Below are 5,676 nucleotides of genomic sequence, written 5' to 3'. Positions count from 1 at the left end.
GATGCAAGCAACCTCATGGTTTGGGTGCAATACTTAGTGAATAAGGTGCAAGAAATAGCCTTAGATTTGAGTGGGGGATCTCCAATGGCTGGGATGAAGAGACTGGCAGCGTGCAGATGCTGAATGTAGGCAAGGCCCTAAGAGGTAGAGAATAGAGGCATCTACAACGACCATACCGACAGCACTGCCACTGTCCGTGGGCTATGATGAGTATGCCAAAGAGCTTCTCACACAACTAGATAGGGAAAAGGTGGAGAAAAAAAAGTGGTAATTGAATTGGAAGCTGAAAGAGAAGCGGTGGTAGCCTTCTAGTTGGAAAGGAGTCACCAGGTAGCAGAATACCAAAAAGAAATCTATAAGCTAAAGGAAGAACTCAAGTCTAGAAAGAAAGAAGAAGATAATTGGCAAGGAAGACTCGAAAAAGAAAGATAGGAACTAATAGGTTTGCAAAGGGAGTACAAGCTCATCCTTGTGCAACATAAGTGCATGCGAGAGAAGCGAGCTTTTTGAGCAAGCTTTTGAGCGAGCTTCTCTGGGCAACCTCCATTTCTTGTTCCACATAGTCCACTTATTCCACCCCTTGATTTTTTTGACCTCCACCACCATTACCACAACAACTTCCTCCACCACCACTGCCATGGCCATTGCCGCACTGTCGCCACTGCTATTACCACCACTACCACTATCTCTGTGTCGGCCGCCACCAATACTGTTGCCATCTCCACCACCATTACCATTATCCCCACCACCTGCATGATTGCCACCACTACCTTCACTCTCACACACACACACACACACACACACACACACACTCTCTCTCTCTCTCTCTCTCTCTCTCTCTCTCTCTCTCTCTCTATTTCTCCCTCTACGTGTATAATCTCTTTTTCTCTTTCTAGCACACTCGAACAAATAGAACTCCATCTCATATAAACGATTTCTCTCTCTCTAACACGTAACGTGGATTCATTCATGGGATCACCTCAGAAGAATGGAACACCATGGCCCACACCTCTCTCTCTTTCTCTCTCCCCTTTGTCTGTCTCTCATGAATTACTCCATGTGTTTACTCTCTCTCTCTCTCCCCTCTGTCTGTCTCTCATGAATTACTCCATGTCTTTACTCTCTCTTAGTTTAGGGTTGTACATGTAATTTCTCCCTCTCACTCTATATTCTCTCTCTCTCTCTCCCTCTCACCTCTACACACACACATGCGCGCGCACCCACACACACATACACACACACACGCACACACACACACACACACACACACACACACACACACACACATGTACATATATGTATGTATATAAATCTTAGTCACTCACTCACTCTCCTGTCAAGAATCGTGTGGTGGGGGGACTTGCTTGAGTTGCGGTGCCAAACACACACAGAATGCACAAGGAGAAGCTCACTCAAGAGAGAAGAAGAGAGATGGAGGCCAAAACGTTTTCTTGCTGGTTTCTTCTTCTTCTTCCACACACTTTTCAATGTACGCAAAGTATAGATAAGATACAACATAAAGGAAAGTGGCCTACTATGTCAAACAATGCATAACCGAGTACACTAGTCGACTGATGCTATAACTATGCCAGCTGTAAATAGGTGTAACAACCTGAATATAATAAGTAATGAGTCAGTGGCCATGTGAGGGTCATAATGAACACCGATGTGCTAAGTGTAGACGTGTGGACCCATCTAACCAAGCGGTCCATCATTAATGTCTGAATGTGTTGAGCTTGTCATCTCAACACTCCCCCTCAAGCTCAACTGCATCTCTGCAACTCCAAGTAAGCTTCAAAACTTTTGAAGCTTCTCTGTACCCAATGCCTTCGTGAAGATGTCAGCTATTTGATCCTGTGTGCTGACATACACCAAGTCAATCTCACCTACTAGTATCTTCTCTCTCACAAAGTGGTAGTGTACCTCAATATGTTTTGTCCTGGCATGGAACACAGGGTTCCTAGCCAACTCTATACTGCTCATGTTGTCACAATAAATGACAACTGGACCTTCCACCTGCACATATAAATCAGCCAATAACTTCTGTAGCCATACTACCTCACATGTTGCAACAGTAGCACCTCTATACTCAGCCTCTGTACTCGACAAAGCAACTATAGATTGCTTTTTGCTGCTCCAAGTAACTGCTGCACTACCAAGAGAGAACATGTATCCACTGGTAGATCTTCTATCAGACATACTATCAGCCCAATCTGCATCTGTGTATCCAAACACCTGTACGTCTGTATATGCCTCATAGAAAAGTCCATAATGTAATGTGGACTTCACATATCTCAATATGTGTCTGACTACATCCAAATGTGGCTTTCTAGGTACTTGCATAAACTGACTCGCAAGAACAACAACGTAGCTAAAGTCTGGCCTTGTAACGGTCATGTAGATCAAACTCCCCACTATCCTCCTGAACATAGTAGGGTCTTCTATCTCATCCCCAACATCAGCACTCAACTTTACATTCTGCTCCAACGGACTGAAAGTGGTTTGCATGTTGTCATACCATACTTGGACAACATATCCAAGCCATACTGTCTTTGGGACAACCATATACTATCATCACATTTGATCACCTCAATGCCAAGGAAGTACCTTAGCTCACCTAAATCCTTCATCTCAAACTTTTTCTTCAAAAAGTCCTTGACTTCAGCAATCCCACTATCGCTATCACCTGTAATAATCAAGTCATCCACATAGATGACTATGATGACCAAACATGCATCTCCCTTTCTCACATAAAGTGAGTGATCATCATCAAAAACATAAAATCCAATATTGACAAGATACTCTTTGATCTTGTCAAACCATGATCTAGGTGCTTGCTTGAGCCCATAGAGCGCCTCCTTCAACCTACACACATACGTGGGATACTCTAAATCTTCATAACCTGCTGGGTGGCTGATCCATATACACTTCTTCCTGTAAATCACCATGCAAGAAGGCATTCTTCACATCCATTTGCTGTAACCTCCAACCTTTGGCTGCTGCCAAAGCAATCACACATCTGACAGTTGCCATCCTAGCAACTGGACTGAAGGTTTCTTCATAATCTATGCCATATGTTTGGGCGTAGCCTTTTGCAACCAGCCTAGCTTTGTACCTACTAATAGTTCCATCTGCACTATGCTTAATCTTATAAACCCACTTACATCCAATAGCTTTCTTGCCCTTCGGCAATGATACTAGATCCCAAGTCTTATTGGCCTCTAATGCAGCCATCTCCTCATCCATTGCTGCATCCCAATAAACATGACCAATAGCCTCCTCAAAACATGCGGGCTCAACATCCTCAATAATTTTCACCATATAAGCATAATGGTGAGCTGCATAACCTTCAAAACCAAATCTGTTAACAGGGTATCTCAACGTGCTAGACTTGCGTACCACTGGATCACTCAATGGATTCTTTGCATTGACACGTGCTCTTTGCACACCTGGAGTCCTCATTGAAGGAATGCCAAGCTCATCATCCAAGCTCTCTGAGCCACTCGAGTCTCCATCAAGAACTGCATCAATGCCATCTGACACTTTATTCTTTCCTTTGTCTTTACCTGTAATGCTACTAGATGCAGTTGAAGATGTAGAGCTACTCCTTAGTCTCCCAGACCAAGGACTACTAGATGATGTCTCTAGTCCACTAAGAGTTCGTGATTCTTGCTTTTCAGCCTGCACATGAGTGTCATGATCATCATCATCATCCAATGCATCACCACTAGATGCATACCAACTGCTCATTTCATAAAAGATGACATCCTTGCTCACTCTGAACTTACATGTGACAGGGTTATAACAACGATACCCTTTTTTCTCTAAAGAGTATCCAACAAAGACACACTTTTCAACCTTTGGATCCAATTTCTTTTGCAACTCATCTGGCACATGAACATATGCAATACAACCAAACACTTTCAAGTGTGAGACATTAGGCTTCTTACTTGTAAAACATTCTTCGGGGGTCATACCATGAATTGCAGCTGTGGGAGTTTTGTTCATAATATAAATAGCAGTATGAACAGCCTCAGACCAAAAAATGCTTAGGCATATTCTTTTCAGCCATCAAGGCACGTGCAACTTCTGCAATATGCCTATTTTTCCTTTCTGCAACCCCATTTTGCTGTGGGGTATACCTGCATGTGAACTATCTCTTTATCCCATGAGACCTCACAAAATCACTGAACTCATTCGAGAGGTACTCTCCCCCTCCATCTGATCTCAAGCACTTTACTTTCAAGCCTGTTTCTCTTTCAACTGCAGCCTTGAAAGTTCTAAAGCGTGCAAATGTTTCACTCTTTTCCTTCATAAAATATATCGACAGCTTTCTAGAACAATCATCAATGAATGTGACAAAGTATGAACTGCCTCCAAGAGATACATTTTGTGTAGGCCCCCAAATATCTGTATGCACAACATCAAGGATATTTTTACTTACATCTCTGTCATGTGAAAAGGGTTGTCTTGCTTGCTTACCAAACTGACATGCTTCGCATACCTTATGAAATTATGCAATTCTAAATGTAGGCAAACCTATAACCAACCCTTTGGACTGCATTAATTTCAGCCTTTGTACATTTGCATGTCCAATGCGTTTGTGCCAAATTTCAATATCTGCAACAACACCTTTTCCTTTAGCATACATTGCAGCATTCATAGTAGGAATTCCAGCATCCAGAGTAAACATACGTCCAACTCTACTTCCCTTTGCAACCAACCTGCACTTGTCATTGAAGTCTTCTACAAAGCAACCCTTTGCATTAAATCTGACTTGCAGCCCTTGCTCTACCATCTGACCGACTGACACCGAGTTCTTTGTAATAGATGGCACATGTAATACATCTGAAAGACTCTTTGTCTTACCATCATGCAAGGACAAGGGAACTTTTCCAATATGTGAAATTGGGTGGCATGAATCATCACCCGTCTGCACATAACTTGTATTTTGCAAATCCTGCATCTCTCCAAACCATTCTGCATGGCTGGTCATATGATTTGATGCACCTGAATCAACATACCAAACATCATCATGTGTTCCCTTTCTTGTAACAGCATTCAGCATATGCTGCATAACAAATAGACGCTCATTTTTGTCTTCATTCTATCGCGACCTTGCTGCAATTTACCTCTATGAATATTATCCTTTGCATAGCAATGGGCTGCAATATGGCATGTTTTGCCACAATAATGGCAAACAATAGTAGAATTTCTAGAACCTCTATTCTGCCATCCACCTGTTCATCTAGAGCTTCCCCTGTCTCTAAAGTTTCCTCTGCCTCCAGAAACCTGCATTTCACCAAATTGTTGATTGAACCTGTTTTGCTGGTTATCGCCAGCACGTCCCATACCACAACCTCTTGAAGAGGATCTACCACGTCCCCTTCTGAACTCGAGTAAAATGCTTGGACCTGTTCACCATTTCTTTTAGACAAATCACCCTGCATATTGATTTCTATAGTAATCATAAGAGAGATCAGCTCATCAAAATCTGGAAATGGCTTCCGTACATATATTAAAATAACAAATGATTTCCATGCCTTCTCATTGTTAAGGCCACTTAGAGTGGATGAAACCAAATCATCATCATCTGGCATTGCATCAATCGCTGCTAAAGCATCTGCAATGCTTCTCACCTTCAACACATACTCATTGACAGATATTTTCCCTTTC

This window comes from Lygodium microphyllum, chromosome 5 (assembly GCF_053477565.2).
Source record: "Lygodium microphyllum isolate KBCC chromosome 5, Lygodium_microphyllum_v1.1.10, whole genome shotgun sequence".
In the NCBI taxonomy this organism is placed as follows: domain Eukaryota; kingdom Viridiplantae; phylum Streptophyta; class Polypodiopsida; order Schizaeales; family Lygodiaceae; genus Lygodium; species Lygodium microphyllum.
The sequence above is the reverse complement of the archived record's forward strand: the minus strand, read 5'-3'. Positions refer to the sequence as shown.